Genomic DNA, 18,507 nt, shown 5'->3' with positions numbered 1-18,507 from the left:
TGGCTAGTACTTTCAAAGGGTTTAATTCATTGTTTTAAAGCTATAATGCTATTTGTCTTGCGCCAAGTTAAGATTATAAAGATATCAAAATTCAAAGAAAGAAGTCAAACGTCTTTTTAGGGTTGGGAAGATAAAAACTTACATATTTCTGTTCCTAAGAATTAAAATGCTGTCTTTTCTTTTCTTTCCCAATCTAATGTACCAATATAGCAACTTTTGCCAAGCAGAGAAGATAGACTTTGGGGTAAGTTTTTTTTTTTTTGTTTTTCTTCTTAAGGGCATCAATGTTTTCTACTTTTCCATAATACTGAAAATATTTAACTGTATATTGTTTCTTCTCTAAACTTTGATTCTAAGCAAATAAATACCTCAATGTTTTTCCACATGCATTCTAAATGACAGCTTTAACATTCTTTTATTCAAATTCCTAGTTTTTATTTAGAAATTAAAATAGAAATATTGCTTTTTAACATTTTTCTTTTTGATTAGGTGTCTGACTTAAAACTATAATTAGAACAATTTTTTTCTTTTTACCGTTTCTTATTTGCATAGTTTTCTATTTATTTCAGTTTGCTCCCAACAGCAACAAAAATATTTTTTGAGAAATATACCTTTGTCTCCACTCATATATGTCCTGGTTAACTGCCTTTTTGTTTTGTTTTGGTCTTCTCGAGGGTGAGAAAATATTTTAAATATCGTAGTTTTTATTCTTTATGGTACAAATATTTCATGGCAAATCAGTTACTGTATGACTGGTCCTCAAAATTTAAGATGGTCATTATTAAGCTAATCCAACAGGTGTGAAAAGCGTAGTTCACAGAGGCTGAATAACATGCTTAGTTACTTAGCAGAGCCAGGTAGTCATTGAGCAATGGAATGGGAATTTGAACCCATCTGTTATGTCAGAGTTATTGTTCGAACCACTATTTCAAGTTTCCTGTGGAAGAATTAGAAAATTAAAAATCTAACTATGGCATTTTTGGTAGTTTAATCACTTAGTGTTTTGCTGCTAGTGTTTGTTTTCTGTTTCCTAATTTTTTAAACATGACAAGTTGCATAATGAATAAATAGTGTTTAATAAATTAAGGTATTTTACATGACAAAATTCCATCAGGCATTCTGTTATATATGTGTGTCATGTATAAAAAGAAAAAGGAACCAAAAGGATTTTCACCATCAAAACAGAACGACTTGGTAGTTTTCTCTTAAGACATGTGATTATAGGTAAACTTTCCGTTTCCTCTTCTTACTGGTCTGTATTTTTTAAAATGTATAATATTGTTTTTATATGCAATTGTTTTGAGAGTAACTATTACTATAAATATAAATACATTATCTCTTCTCAAAGGACACCATTTGTGTCTAAATGTGGAAACTGAGAACTAATTGTTTAGAGTGTGAAAGAAGATCTAGGTTTAAATCTCGGCTTTACTGCCTAGTATTTAACTCCTAGAATTTCGAGATTCAAAGTGGGAATCCATGGAAAGGGTAAATGGTGGGACCAATCCTATGGTTCATGTTGCAAGGGTACATGTCAAGCCTTTATGTATGGAGTATAAATGTCTCAACACAATAATTAATAAATGAGGTAAAGACCATATTAACTAGTTTGACGTAAGCATTCCTAATCGTATATAAAATCAGCACATTGTACCCTCTAAAGGCATCAATGCATACATGATCTATGTTTATGACTTAAGAAAAAAATAAATTAAAAAATAAAACAAAGTGGGAATCCAGGGAAAACACATGACACATTGTTGACACACATGAAGTGCTCAGTTAATGAGAACATTCGGTGAATTTTATAGACCCTGGGGTGTGCATTATTTATAGGCATGGATACCAGGACACGCTAGAGGCTGTTTTGTTTGGGATAGAAGACAAGAAAAACACAAGTGGCACAGCGCTGCAGCTCGGCTCTTTTCTTCTTGTTTTGCTACTACCAAGGTGCTATGTGTTTCAACTGCTCACAGGCAGGAGTAGGGGCTTACCCCTTACTGAATGTTCTTTGTATTTGGGTGTCACAGGACATGACAGTGGAGGTGGCTGTTGAGGGAAGACTTGTTCAGCACATTCAGTGACATCACTTCATCTTCAGGTGGCTCTGTAGAGAATACAGACTCTTTCTTTACACTGCCCCAGGAACTTCTATTTTTTACAGGATTTTCAACAAGCTGCTCGGGTTACACTTTCTCCAGGAACTGTTTTCTATTACATTTCTCCCAAATATTTCTGTTGCTTATGTTTCAATTCAAAATTCATATGTCTAAGTTAATTTCAGTTAGTTTCATGTGTGTATTTTCTCCAGTACAAATTGTAAGTTCTATAGAAAGTGATTGTGCAATTTTCCTCAATTCATTGTGTAAACTTTTAAAAATCATTTAGCATTTATTGAGTCCCTAGAGAATGTACTGGAGTTAACTCACAATAAGAAGATTGTTGTTTTATCTATGCTAGAGAATTGGATTTCTCACATGACCTGGCAGAAGGCAATGAAGATGTTCAAATAATGGAAATTGTTCTCAATAATTGAAATGAATTAGAAAACACTCTTCCTGGAAGACAACTTGATATAGGTCTTGAGCTATTTGTATAAGTAGTATGACAGTTGTAACAAGCTTTTAGCTTTCAAAAACTAAAGAATTAGACTTTTTCCTAAATTAATAAAACATAATAGAAATACCTTCTATCTGTACATAGTTAAAGTATATTCAAAAGGCATACATAATTCCACTCAGGCAAATGCATTGCCTGATTTTAGGCCATCATGAAAATGTGGTTTCCAAACAAGCAACAAATACATCCATGGTTGGACTTTTCTCGAATCATTCTTTCCTAAAGTTTAGTTTTCCTTCAATGGCATATTCAGTATGATCACTGGATATCCCCAAATGCAATCTCTGCAAACAGGAAATAAAATTTGGTAGATACATGAGGTTAGCTTAGTAAACTAATATTCTCAATAATTCTGAGATTTAAAATAATAATTGTTAAAAGTGTTCAGAAATGGAAAGGGTAAGGGAAAAAAGATAAAGGTCTTAAATATTTTGTAAGTGGTATGAAAAAAGTAGTCTTTGTCTCAGAAGTTGGAGACAGGTAGGTTGTTTGTGCAACTTTAACAGTGATTTTCTAACTATTACACCATGGTCGGTGCCATTTGTCTCTGCAAAGTGCCCTCTGCTACCGTAGGTCTGAGCCTTCCCATTTGTTGGAGAGTTCAGTTAAAAAGTATATTTAGGATTGTTCCTTTGTAAAATCTACAAGGTAAATGAAAATTTCAGAGGAAAGTCTTCTAAGGGGCACGGCACCTGTGGCTCAGTGAGTAGGGTGCCAGCCCCATATACCGAGGGTCAGGTATATTGGGCTGAACTGCAACAAAAAAATACCCAGTCGTTGTGGTTGGCACCTATAGTCCCAGCTACTCGGGAGGCTAAGGCAAGAAAATCACCTAAGCCCGAGAGCTAGAGGTTGCTGTGAGCAGTGATGACACAGCACTCTACCGAGGGCAATAAAATGAGACTCTATCTCTACAAAAGAAAAGAAAGTCTTCTAAGGGGCCTATTTAAGATATTTGCTTGCCAGCCTTGCTGAGGCTATGGTGGACATGGGAAGAATGATCTTTTCTTTTCTTCTTTTTTGAGACGGAGTCTCACTTTGTCATCACCCTCAGAAAAGAGCTATTCTGTCATAGCTCACAGCAACCTCAAACTCTCAGACTCATGTTATTTCTCTTGCCTCAACCTCCCCAGTAGCTGGGACTACAGGCAGTGGCCACAAGACCTTGGCTACTTTTCTTTCTTTTAGAGATGGGGTCTTGTTCTTGCTCCGGCAGTTCTCAAACTCAAGAACTCAAGTGGTCCACCCACCTTAGTTTCCCAGACTGCTGGGATTACAGGCTTGAACCACCATTTCCAGAAATACATTACTTTTAAAAGTATACTTCTGTGGGGAAAAAAACATTGTATAAAACTTGCTAATTCTCATTACTTTCTTATATAAAAATTGGTTGTGAGAGAAATCCAGTTGAATGGACATGCTGATTATGTGGAGGAGAGCCCCGAGTGAACCACAGGCATGGAAGTTTAGTAATAAATGGGAATGGCTACAAACAGTTAGTGAAAGAAGAGGTAGAGCAGATCAAAAGTTCCTAATAACATAATTAATTTTCCCTATATGCAGCTACTGTAGTCCCCCCAATTTTTATAAAATCTTGTCCATCTGTTGTAGATAATTATGTATAAAAGTGTTTCAAAACTAGCTTAGAAGTCAATAGTAAGTGCCATTGTTGGTCCTTAGGGTTAAATCAACAAAAGAAAAATGAGCAGCAAAATTGACAAATGGCTTTATTAGATTATGCAAAGATCACAATCCTGTAATTTAAGTCAAGTTCCAATCTTGTTTGAGTTGTAGTTTTTACATGGCCACAATTACTAAACGTATATTTATCAATAAATAACATGCCCTTCTGTTCCTATCCCTCATTTAATTATTTATCTTTCTCTCAGATTTAGTTTTAAAGGACACTGTTGCTAAATACAATTAAACCATCTAAATGAAATGCATGCAATTTCGTTGCACTAAAGATGGTATAGAAACCTTCATCAATATGCTGCTTTATAAGGTCTTTTTACTCTTGGAAGCAGAACTGCACCAGACATTAAATTGTAGGTTTTTAATTTTGTATGTTTGTTCACTGAACATTAGAGAGAAGCTTGGGAATGTGATTCAGACTTTGTTATTTAGGGATAGGCAAGTTCTAGACAAGATTAATATTTTAAGTAAAAGTCTATAAAGTTTTACTCAGAATTATTTTTTAAAAGTGATGTTCAATATTAAAAGAAATACAGTGATCATAAGCAAAAGGCAAAGTGATACGGTAATTACTCTATGGATAGATAAACCACAGTGTCTGTTTCTTGTGGGTAGATGTAGAGATTAAATTACACAGGTGACTGTTGGAACTAAGGAAATTAGATACCGGGGAAAGCTATTTTGCCGCAGTAGATAACTGAAACTGGAAAAGTATCCTTTTCTTATTCTTCACTTTAACAAAAATATCTTGGGAATACAAATATTAAATACAATCCATGGAGTAGGTTTTGATAGTGGCCACTAGAATATTAATGCAATGCCTCTTTCTTGCCCTGCCCCCCTTTAGAAGCCTCCTGAATTCATTCCTTGGTTTGGGGGCCTTTTCTCCATTTTCTAATCTAGTATCATAACATCTTCAACTCTTTGTCTATGAAACTCCTAATCCCTTCTTTGTTTGATAAAAACACTTCTGGTTACATTAGGTCCACCTAGATAATCCAGGATTGCTCTCCTCATCACAGTGGTCTTAATCATAGAACATTTAGCCACAGAAGTAACGTATTTGCAGCCATGGGGAATTTGGACATGAATATCTTTGATGCAGAAGGGTGATTATTCTGCCTACCATACCATCCCCTTTGCAATTGAGACTAAGATTAACCTTGCCTTTAATTTTTATGGTTCCAGTCTCCAGCTGTCCATTTGGTTCTACTCCAGCAGAAGGCTTGTGCAGAAGATAGCCGTTAGCAGATTGAGGTCAAAGTGCGGCATGGAGGGTCTTGTGCATTAGTGCAAGTAGGCTGATAGAGATGGGTCCTGTCAGACCTCAGGGCTGCTGCTTGGGACAGGTATAAATTTCAAAGAAGGACCAATTCAAAAAGCACCAAGATAGCCTAAAGATTGGATCACTTCCAAAGGCAGCAAAATGAAGTAAAGGTCGGTGATATTCTACAGGACAGCCAGTCCACGTGATTATGACTAGTTCAGCTCTTGTCCAGACAGCATTGCTTCATAAAATTGAAGACAGGTCTTATCTGTGTATTATACCGTCATGCTTTTATCAAGTGAATCAAATAAAGGAGACCTCATCACTAGTAAGAATTGTTATCTACAAGTATATAACCAAGATTGTGTAGATTGGCTCATCACAGTAAAGGTCACTTTCTTTACTTTACTACTCAGACATCTTAGGTTCCTCAAAACATGAGAATTTCACTGCCTCCAGGGAAATCTGGTACAGCAGGTCCTCAAAATCACTTTGTGAAAGTTTTTCCTTGTAAAATAGATGAGAAAAGAAAATGACAGTTGCTGTTGAATTTGCCGATTCTCCCATGTTTGCCTGGGTTTTCTCCCCAAAGTTTCCTCCCACATTTCCAAGACACACATGGCAGGTGAATTGGCTTTCTTGTTGTCCTGATAAGCATGAGCGTGGGTGTTTGCCTGAGCGCACTCCAGGGTGGGATGAGGTGTTTCCAGAACCGGTTTCCATGCCGTGCCCTAAGCTACCGAATAGGGGCCACTGAACTAAAACAAATGCTAATGGGCTGGAAAATGAATGAACGAATGAATTGATTTTCAAAGTAGATTAGGCAGTTATAGGATAATAATCAAAGACACAGCGATAAAGGATGCAGTGCAAAAGTTGTCTGTGAGCCCACCATATTTGCAACCGCCTATTTTTGAACTGCACAGTGGTAGAAGGGTCTCCTCACAAGTTTCAATTTGCAAACATTCCTTCCTTGATTTAACCCATCACCATGGCAACTGTCATCACTCACCAATTCCCCAAATGGGGGTTTTCATTAATCTGTTTTAAGTGTGTGTATAGCTCACATTTATTTTAATGTTTAATATTAGAAGTGTTTTGGGTCTTTTTGTTTAACAGTCTCAGGCTGGATTCGAACCCACCAGCCCTGGTGCATGTGACCCGTGCCCCGGCTGCTGCTGAGCTACAAGTGCCGAGCTTGTTTTGGGTCTTTAGTTAGAAGTGTAATGATGGCTTTGTGACAAGAACTATACCAGAAAAACTTAATTCTTATTTATGTCAATTAGCCTATGATAAAGTTAGTTTCATTGTATGTCGTTTAGCTTAATGTCACTGCTTTCAAGAACCTATTGCAACAACATTAAATTAAATGAGAACTTACTGTGCTCAGCTAACACGGGGGAGAGTGGGAAGTGAGTTCCCTAGGGGTACTAATATTATCTAGCACCCTTTGAATGTTAGTCAATGGCAAAAAAGATGTGAACAAATGTTTGAGGGAAAAAAAGCATCAACATTTGGAAAATAACCTCCAAAAGCAGATTCCTCATGGCAAGGTAGCCATAAGTGCATAAATATTTACTTGTATAAATATAAATTTAGTATAAATAACTTTATTTTTATAGGTAGTTACTAATTCCACCTACATTTGTTTAGGAGAATTCTACAGATTGCTGGGGTTTTTTTGTTTTGTTTTATTTTTTTTTGGTATGGCTAAGCCCTACCCTTGTGATTTCAGAATAGGAGGTCTCTATAAGGATGTGGAAGTGGAGCTTTCTGGTGCGATAAGTGGAAATACTAAATTCTCAAGGAAACTTAAAAATGTCTAGTGTTTGCATCTTACCTCTTCTGAGAGGAGTGGACAGTAGAAAAAGTTTTGCCTCTAATTTTTGGCTAGTGTCTTGGGTTCTGTTGTCCACAAGATATGGCTGTTCTTAACCACTGTTGTATTGTCTCCTACGTTTCCTACGTGTTTAACTTGTTTGATTCAACTAAGGGCGGCATACAGAGACTTAATAAACACTTTGGAGGATTATAGTGATAAGGCTCTAATAGGGCATATTGAGCTTTCCCTTCATGGGAGAAAAGTCAGATGCTGTGTATATCACAGATTGAAATACTTAAGTCTGTGGTTAGTGTTCAAAGTAAGCTGAAAGATGGAAATGTTTTCAAAGGGAAAAGCTATTTATTTTTACTTGACTGTGTTACTTGGGAAATAATGTGTTTTATATTCACCTTCAAATATCAACAAACAAATCAAGTGATTATAGTTTATGTTGTTTTCATTAATAGGAACTTGGAAGTGGGGCAACTGATATTCTTCTTCAATACTGTCAATAGCTCTTTCCTGCACAAGGTTCATTTGCCATCTCCTTCCTTCTCAGGTTTAAGGGTGAGTCACTGTACTGCTCACTGCAGGTGGATGATCCCATTACAGACTAATGTATGACATTTGTACAGCAGACGTCCTAAACCTCAGTCAGGATGAATATTATTTATTCCACTGTTTGGATAACTTGCAAACTGTGGAGGAGGATGTCCTTCTAAAAGATCAAATATTTTATCTCAATCCAGACCACATTGACGAAATGTTTTCTAAAAGTTACATATCCATGTGGTGTATAAACACAACTTGATTTCAAAAGCTAATAACCCACATTTTAAAAGGGCTACTTTATGATAGACATAAATTACCAGCATTAAGTAGAAAGTGTTTTCACATGGGCCATTTCTCTAAATGCATTCATTTTATTGAATATCACTATTCTATGCTAATTGAAACTCTGGATTTTTTTTTTTTGATATTTTTTTCATACTATCGTTCTGAAAGCACATCTTAGCCCTAGACATTTGGGGTCAGTTAATGACATAACACACGAGCTTTAAAGGAGTCATGCCAAGTCACTAATCTCTAAATAGCTTGGTTTTCTATTTCTTTCTTAATTACAATTAAAGAATTCAGGCGGCCTCTGCCATGAATTTGCAACTACACAGGAGGTATTTTGTCCTTGTTGACGTAGACTATGTTCCTATTTTGCCTAAATTTGCTAATGTATATGCTAACACTTAATTGCTAGTATTAGTCAACCTTCTTTGTAGGTCACTCAAGGCAAAATTATGAAACATGACAGGAGCAATTCATGAACACTTTAGGTCAGTGGTTCTCAACCTGTGGGTCATGACCCCTTTGTAACAATGAAAGTACATCATGGCATTAGGAAGGTTGAGAACCTCTGCTCTAGGTAATTATCTCAAAGGGCACATCCCTCCGTATGAGGAGTATATACATTATGTCCCAATTTCTATTTGTAAATATAAGAATTCATCATCCTTAATTTTATTTTTATAATTAATTATTCTCACTAAAGTGTGATAGGGTATAATATTAACAGAATTTTATGTCAAACAGAGGAAAATTTTACATAAGATACTAAAATGCCAATCCATAAAGGTTAGGAAGTAAATGGAGTATTCTTTAAACTTTTGATATTTGTATATTATAATTTATCATATCAGATATAGCAAAAAAATTCCTGAAAGAGCACTTGGAATGATAATGATTTAAAAAGACCTGAAGAAACGTTTCCTCTTCTAGGTTCAGGGAGACAGTCAGGATGTGGGAGCCCCTCTGACTCCACACACAGCAAGGGTATTTTTCCTTCCTAGCAGGTCCCAGTGAGATGAGTGGTCTTATGCCAGAGCAGATTGATTCAACTGACTCCACGTGTTCTATAAAAGTTAGGGCAATCAAGAAGTGGATCAACCAGTGCACTCCTTTTTTGCAACTGGAATGATGATGTAATATCAAAATAATATTATGATAGCAATAATTAATGACAATGGAATAGCAAAAACTTGACAATGATGCGTTAAAAGCGACTATATTGCAAGCCCTGTGTATATCTTTTTCTTTAATCAATGATTTTGACTTTTACATTCTCTCACATTATAGAAATGAAAAATCTGAAGTATGTTTTGAACCTTGAGGAAGATCATTTGGAGGGATGGACCCTTTCCACCTGATTTTCTTTTAAACTTTATCATTCCGTGATTAGAAATAACACCACCACCAATTAAAAAAACTGAACAGGATAGAGTAAAATACAAGCAAGATAAAAACACCTCATAGAACAGACAAAGATGGTTAAATATAGGGCTAGATGATGAATAAAGAATGCTTGTCTCCAGGTCAAGGTGAGGCTTTCTGGAGAATTTTTAAGCATCCTATCAATTTGGCATAATTCCAATAGCACATTTAAACCAGGATGAGAAATCTACGGCCTAAATAATACTAATATTTTACTGCAGAGGAATGTATATATTACTCTACAGACTTTTTATTTTTTTTAAAGTTTTTGGACAGGGCCGGATTTGAACCTACCACCTCCGGTATATGGGGCTGGCTGGCGCCCTACTCCTTTGAGCCACAGGCACCGCCCGCTACAGACATTCTACAGTATTTCTCAAGACTGTCTGCAACTCATCAAAGGAATGAACATTTTAAAAGTAGTTAAAATGGGTCAGGTTTTAAGAACCTGATTTTCTTTCAAATTCTAATCAAGTTTATTCTCTTGTTTGCAAAGTGCATTCCTGTCAGGAGCAGGACAGATAGTCTGATAATTGAGGCTCTGTTAATGTTTAATAAATACATAAATTATCATTAATTTATTCATTTGTATTTTGCCTACTTTAAGAAATGATAAACATCTCACATATTTAAAACACATATAATATGTAATTATTAAGAGAGTCAAATGCAAAAAAAATGAAATAACAAAAGAATTACACCAGACACTTGAAATCTTTGGTTATCATACTTAGGCTTTGATTTTATACTTTATGTAAGTTTTATACTTTATATATGCTTTATATGTGTCTTGAAAAATAAAGCAAATGAGTAAGTTATCTAATAGTATTACAAAAGAATCCATGTAAATTCATCTGAAGAGAGAAAAGTTTTCCTTGGTACTAAACTATAAAAGACTTCTATCAACAGAGACTTGATGATACAATTCACAATACATGTGACTACAGTTTTACAAAAATGTACAAAATGTCTTTCAAATGGACATTTTATGGATTGCTCTGTGAATAAGTACAAATTCCAATTTCAGGAATTTTTTTCAGAAGGAGGAAAAAATAAACGATTCGAGTGTTTTGCTATCTTTTTAAAATTAACTATAGAGCTCTTACAATTTTCTGGTATGTTTCCATAAACAAGTTGTCCCCAAGTCTGTATCACACACTTCTAAATCTCCCATAAGACTTTTAGAGAAATATGTTTTTGTCTCTCGTAACGATTTTAAGTTTTTATGTCTGGACTAGGACACAGAAGTTCTATTTTAAATAAGCTCTCTCGCAGCCATATCGGGAAATACAACATTTGATTCCTTTATTTCAATTGAGTCTCAATTGAGCTTTCAGAAACTGCTAGGTTATACCAAATTTATGGTTGAATTCTTTCACAACTCTCTGCAACAGTACTCTATATTGTTTATTTAGGATAAATCCTTATATGTTAGGTGCCAGATGTGAGGAAAGCTTTTCAACTTGTTGTGACAATTTGAGAGTTTGTCTTGAATTTATGCCCAGATGGGAACATTAAATTTCCATATGGAGACAGAACACAGGAGTGGATATTTCTGATCAAGGCTGTCGTTTTTGTTTTTTTTCCCCCCTTTTGGAGGGAATCTTTATATACACAGTGTTTGGAAAATATTCAACGGATACTTCATAACAAAGCCACAAAAGGGATGAAAACACTTTTGTGTGCTATTTTATCACTGATAGAACGTATATCCATCAGGTCTGAAAATTCCTTGTACCTAACACAAGTCTGTTCCTTTTGTAAAACAATATTTTTAGAAATATTATTGAGAAACATATTATGGCAAAAATATTCTGATAATTGTTAAGAGTAAAGTTGGCCTGAAGTTTTAAAGGTGATTTGTAGAATAGGAAGATCTTATATAAAATAAAAGTGATCAGTATATGTATGTTTTTAACATGTGAATGATATATTATGAATTCATCTTGTTTTAAATAATATGTTAATTAATACAAATGATTTGGCACGTTTGATGGCTACCACTAAGATAATACGTAAGTTTTTTTTATCTGGATTGTTGCCTGAGATTTTATCAAGATGTTTTCAAGTCAAGGCAGTTAAAGAATTCCAATAACTGAAGTTGAGGCAGATCTGCACACTGTGAAATGTAAAAGGTAAATGTTTAAAAACTTTCCCTGTAATGGAAAACCAAGTTCCAATTTGTGGCATTTGCTATGTTGAGTGGTATAAATTCACCAACCATGGCCGACGTCAACCTCCCGACCATATGCTGCAGAACATGAAGCTGGACAAAGGCACATACAACGAGCGTCCATGAGCAGGGTGAGCTGGGTCCACACACCACCAATATCTCACTTATACCTCTAGATACCAATAAAGAGCAATTATTTTTTATTTTCTTTTTAATAAATTACTTAGTAGGGAGCAATTTCTTGTTCAATAAACACTTACAAAAAGTGACCAAATGGCACTTCCCTGATCACAATATCCATTTTTCTAGGGGACTTCCCTCTCACTGCCTTCAGGAAAACTAGTCCCACCTGGCAAGGAACTGTGAACCACCTCACACTGACAGCCAATAAGAAACAGTCTGTCAGGGTAAAAGGCCAAAGGAAGTTAATTCTTCCAGCAGCCATGTGATCATGGAAGCAGATCCTTCCCCGCTCAAGCCTTGAGATGAACCTGCAGCCCAGATGGACACTTTGTCTGTAGGTGTGCCCAGACCAGACAAGTTGGGTCCAGATTCCTGCCCACAGGACCTATAACATAGTAAGTGTATGTTGTTTTTAGCTGCTATTTGTGGTAATATTATTACACAACTATAAATAACCTAAACAATTTATATGGTAATTACTATGTGTCAGACACTATTCTAAGGCCCTCAAAAATGTTTACTCTTTTAGTCTATATAGCAGAGTCCTGGTTTATTTATTAACCTCACTTTATAAATAAAAAAAATACAGGTATGTGGTAGTTACATAACTTGTCCAAGTTCATTTAGGAAGCAAGTGGAAAAAAATGGGATGTAAACCTCATCAGCTGGGCTCTAGAATATGTATCATTAATCTCTAAAACACTTGCAATGTTCCCATGACAACCTTTATGAAACTGTTAGCCCAACTTCACATGTTTAAACAGAAAATATCATAATATGCTTCTTTGTAAAGACGGTACTTTGCTAATAGGTTTGCATGCTACCTTATCTGAATTCCACTGAGGAATTTTCTCACAAACATTGCCAGGAAATTTTATGCCTCCCGGCAAGCTCAATCAAACCAAGAAATAGGAAGCCTCAATTGGTTAGACAAGGGAGAGTTAAGACTGGTTTTAGCCGGCCTACAATCTGTTTATAACATAGTTGGAGAAGAAATCTCTGCCAGAAGACAATTTAAGCAGGGTACTGTAAATATTTCAGCCAGAATTATGTAATCATTTCTCTGTCTTAATGATCATATTCCATAATGTCCATTCCCCACTCAGACTAAACAACCCTGATATTGCCAACTGTTAAAATAAGTAAAAAGGGAAATTTTTCTCGTCTAAAAAGTTATTTTCATAGAACTAAAAAACTGACAGTTGATTAGAAAATAAATGTCATATTGCCACATTATTGAACCACATAAAATTGGATATCAGTTACAAGTATTGTGGTCCCAAATAGTGCCAGATTCTAGATGAGAGATGGGAGGCTTTCTTAATTCAAAGATGCTAATCGATTGTAGTTCATCTCTACAAATAAAGTGGCAATCTCATCCCTATGATAACATTGAAATTGCCTAAATTATTATATAATGTAATAAATATTGATAACATTTAAAATATAGAAATGTCATAAGTTATTTGTGACAACCTCATAAAATTCACTATACGTCCTCCTTCCTTAGCATTTAATGTACTTGAACCATATTGAGCAATTTACCAAGCCCTGAATATATTTTTATGCAAGTATAGATCTTCACACCTCACCTGAGTCCGGTTGTCGCCTATGTGATTACTGGGTAAACCAATACTGTGCTATCGTGTCATGCTCCCTACTATTTCTTTACCTTTCACATCTATGTCTATTATGACAATTTGGTATTTTGTAATGATATGGCTATTTGTATGTGTCATACCAGGCTATGGAGATATATATATATATATCACAGATGAAAAAAATATCAAATTTCCAATTGCATCATGTGTGATTCTGGTGAACTTTGGTTTCATGACCATGAATAAAACACATTAAAGACTGCTTTTCACACCCAAACAATAGGGATTCTTTTTTATTTAAAAGTCTTAGACCAGGCCTGGTGGCTCACACAAGGTGGCTCACTCATGGTACTCTGGGAGGCCAAGGCAGGAGGATTGCTTGAGCAAGAGCAAGATGCAGTCTCTACTAAAAACAGAAAAACTAGCTGGGCATTGTGGTGGTGCCTATAGTCCCAGCTCCTTGGGAGACCGAGGCAAGAAAATTACTTAAGCCCAAGAGTTTGAGGTTGCTGTGAGCTGTGATGCCTCAGCACTCTACTCAGGGTGACAGAGTGAGACTGTGTCTCAAAAAAAAAAAAAAAGAAGGAAGAAAATATATTTAAAAGTCTTTACATCACCCTTTAATATGATAGCTTTATTTTTTCCCAATTTATAGCAAATGCCATTAGGAAGATAACATTGCACACTGTTGATTCAGAACACTCATCTTTCTTTTCTTCCTCGTGCCAATGTCTCAGTCAAGAAATGTAGCTCTAATGTCAGAGGGGGGTTGGCATTAGGGTCTCCCTTCTATCTTTCGTCCCATATGGTGGTGCAATGGAAACGGTTGACATGAGAAACAAATGTCACCTTCTCTTATTGACTGCCTGTAGCAAATTTGCTAAATTTTCAGTTTGTTGTCACTTCTCTCTTTATACTACCTAAAAGTTGGTTCCCTTTTGTAGTGGCCAATGAAATATTCATTCTTTTGAGGTTATTTTTGGTTCTTTAAGAGATTTCTTTCTCATGCATAATTCCGTGATGCTACAGACCTGGGTCAGGTTAGAGCTTCTTTCTAAGCTACTCAGATCCACTTCTACTATGGGTGGTCCACCGCGTCAGTTTATTTTTGCTCTATAATAAACCGCCCTAAAACTTAGTGACCGTATCACATTATTGGTTCTTACAATGACTACAACTATTACTAGGCAGTTCTTCTTGTATGTGTTAGCTTGTCTGATCTTTGTCTAGGTTATGCATCTCGCAAACTACAGATCACCTGACCAATTAGTAATTAAGAACAGCCCTCTTATGAGTTTGGGAATTGATTAGCTGAAACCCTGGAGCTCTTATCTATGTGGGTTGGTTGTTTGTTTTTTTTTTAACCAGAATATTAGCCCAGACTTATTCACATGGACATCCAAGTTTTCCAAGTACCATTTAAGAGAAAACAAGTCCTAATACCTGAGAACTTTTCCAGACAGAAGACTACTTCTTTTGGAAAGACAACTCTACCTAGACCCCTCATGTCCCTTTCCCCAATATTCCTAAAATAACTAACAGGAGATACATGTTGAGCAATTCAAAAGAACTGTTAAGTACCTAATTCTTAAAATTTAGTATATACTGGTGTGTTCTCCATTTCTCTTTTAACTAAGTTCCTTACATTTAAATTGTTTTAACTATGTCCATGTGTGTGTACAAACAGGATTTTATATGGTGTATCTTAACATAGTTTAAGAATACAGTATTAGAAGAATTAAATAGACCTATGAATTGAGTATATCGACCAGCGTGGCCCTTAGCACTTGTTGGCTTGAACAATGTAAGAGTTAATCAGTTACTGTTCACATAGTTACTGATTAGAAATAGTAAGTAGTTAGAAAATAATAGTGAAAATAATGTCTATTAAGACAATGGAATCTTTTATAGACACAGTACCTGACTAAAAATAAAGCTGGTAAAATTTACCTTCCCATCTTCCTGTTTCTGGATACAACAGAATTAAACTCGAATTATACAAAAGGGAGACATCTAGAACATTCCACTAAATTTAAAATTAAACAAAACACTTATAAATTACAAATGGGCCTGTAAGAAAAGCACACACAGTAACAGGAAATATTTTAATTGAACCTCTAGTATGTCCGTATTATGAGTACTAATCTCTTTTAGTGTGTCTTTCTCCATTCAGTACCTGTATTTTCAGTCTATTATTCTTAAATATATTATAGTGATAGTTCCCAGACCTTTCATTTACTACCTTTGCTTTTGTGTCTTCATTAAAACATTTCCCTTTACCCTAACATAAAATTTAGCATTTTTCTTTCCTAGACCTCTTTATGTTGGAAATCCGAACTCAGGCTAAATATTCTTTTATTTTTAATTATATATATTCCCTTGCTAACCTCAATCAGTATCACAGTTCCACAAGCTATGTTCGCTGCAGTATTATAAAGCTACATCCCTTGACCAGTGTGTGCTCATGAACACCAGACATGTGTCTTCACGGGCGTTTCAGTCTCTCTCCTTAGATGCTTCGTAGACATTTTGACCCCAGGGAACTTCAGATAGAACCCACCAAATCTCCTCCTTCCTCAGCCTTCCCGACAGCAGATGATAAAACTGCCACTGCTTCATTTGATCAGAGCAGAAATCATGGATTTCCCTTGACAATACTCTTCCTCTTACATTTTACAATCAAATTTTTGAGAGAAAAGTGAGGATGTACACTATACATGGATGATGTGGCTTGGGATGGGAGGAGCCCAGTGAGCTTCCTGGAGCTGCCACCCCCACCCCTGTCTGGGCCCACCAGGCACATGGAATTCTAGTCCGGTGGGATCTGGACCTGATTGGAGCAGGGTGGAGCAGCCTCCTACAGGTGCTGTGGTCAGGGGAGGAGGCAATGGAAGGGGTGGCAAGTGAGCTATGGCCCACAGGGCAAAGGCCGAGGCCTGAAGCCTGCCTGCCCAGAAGGGCCTGGGAGCCCACACAGATCCCAGGGACCGGCCTGGCTGCCTGTGTGCTAAGTGGTTTCAGAAGCTCCCACCCCACCAGCTACACCGTTCTAATAAGAAATAGCCCAAATTTGGGCAGGGCAGCATTCTTAGCCTGTTCCCTGCCCTGTAGTTGCCTTTTCAGGCTTCCTTTTCATTTTGAACTGTCTTAGGTCCTGAAGAGTCCACACTGGTCAGGCTTTGGCTGGTACAACTCCTAAAGCCTTGTTATATCTTAATGAATGTTCCAAAATGGGCATCTAAACTTTTTTCCTGAGACTTCTGTCTCTTTACTTTGAATGAGCTACATTGCTGTCTGTGTAGGACACTTTTAAGATTCTCCCAAGACTTTTGTCCAGATAGAAATGTCTCTAAGCACTTCATCAAGCCATTTGGGTTTCTTAGCAAATTTTCTTACAGCAAAAGCTTTGATTTAAATTTTGGAAGGCCAGAGAGATCAGAGATGAGAAAGGCTTTACTCCTCCCAAATCTGTAACCCTCTTGACTGTATATTTTCTTGAAATTCTGCTTGTGTGCAAAATATTTTCTCCTTATTTCTCCCCCACATTATCTTAGGAGGCACAGCTGGAAGAGCCCAAGTGGCATTTTCAATATACAGGTATTTTCTTATCTGTATCTAAGAGTCTAATAGGACAATTTTTAACTTCCAGTGTCCCTCAGGTTGTTTTTTTGCCATTATTTTTCTGCTACTATATAGCTTAGGTTACACTTTTTAAAGATGCCAATAGTAATTTCCTTTCTCTTTTTAAAACTTCCAAAGCAGCCTGCCATTCATTTGGCCTCCCAGGCTTCTCGTCCGCTCTGCAGTCTCTCTCTGCCCTGTGATTCATGCCATAGGTGTTTTTTACACGGTTTGATTCCAATTGTTGTCTCATTTATCTGTTGATGCATGAAAAACTGTCCCCGAGTGGGGTAGTGTCCTAAAATAACAATTATTTTATTGGCTCTCAAACTAATGAGTCAGCAATTTGAGCTGCGCTTACTTGTTACGATGCAATTATCTGCCGCTCAAATTCGTCTGTATTTTCCAACGTGGCCTCCCCGAGAACCTCGTGTGGGTTTCTGCTGGTCAGGCTGATTTCTCCGTCAGGAATCCGAGTTGTGTCACATAGAAGCGCCACATCGGAGGAGGGTGAAAGGAAGAAGGCGTGTTTAGACTTGAAAGCCCCCAAACTTCCTGTTTGCTATATTCACTTGGTCACTGCGTGTCACGAGGCGAGCTTAGATTTAAGGGTGTCAAAAAAACAGATTCTGTGCTTGGTAGGAGAAGCAGAAAAGGCACCTGCACAAGACGTGTGATGCGAGAATGAGAGGGGTCATTGCAGGCTTCTTTGCAAAATCTACCACAGTTCAGAAATTCAATAAATGGATTCAGCCTTCTCCTCTGCATTTTCTCATAACCTGAAATGGTTGCTTCACAATTCTAGAATTTAAAACGTATGGAGACTTCAGTGAAGTCATCAAATACATTTAACAGAACCAAACTCCAATAATAAACATAACTTCCTATTCTGTTTCAAAACTACTGAGGAATGATAAATGAAGTGTAAATAAAATTAAATTTCGAAAGGCAATTTAGTTTACAGATTTTTATTTTTGTTTGTATTTGTTATGAGTAAATTTCTTTTCCCTAACTTAGAAAAAAGTTTTTCTTTTCCCAACTTGTCTGCTCCTTGTCTTTCTTAACCTTTAACATTTTTGCATTTGCTCATCTTCTCGTGTGCTTTTTAACTTGAGCTTTTCATCTAGATGCATTAACTTTAAATGACAATAAAAAGAAAATTATTCTAGAACATTCAAAGGTCTCATTGTTTACCTGGTTAAAATAGTCTCTGAAAATTAATTTTCCTACATACAATTAACTCTATTAAAATGTTTTCACATCA

The sequence above is a fragment of the Otolemur garnettii genome, unplaced genomic scaffold, assembly GCF_000181295.1.
Source record: "Otolemur garnettii isolate 467f Iridium unplaced genomic scaffold, OtoGar3 scaffold00030, whole genome shotgun sequence".
NCBI classification, from domain to species: Eukaryota; Metazoa; Chordata; class Mammalia; order Primates; family Galagidae; genus Otolemur; species Otolemur garnettii.
The sequence above is the reverse complement of the archived record's forward strand: the minus strand, read 5'-3'. Positions refer to the sequence as shown.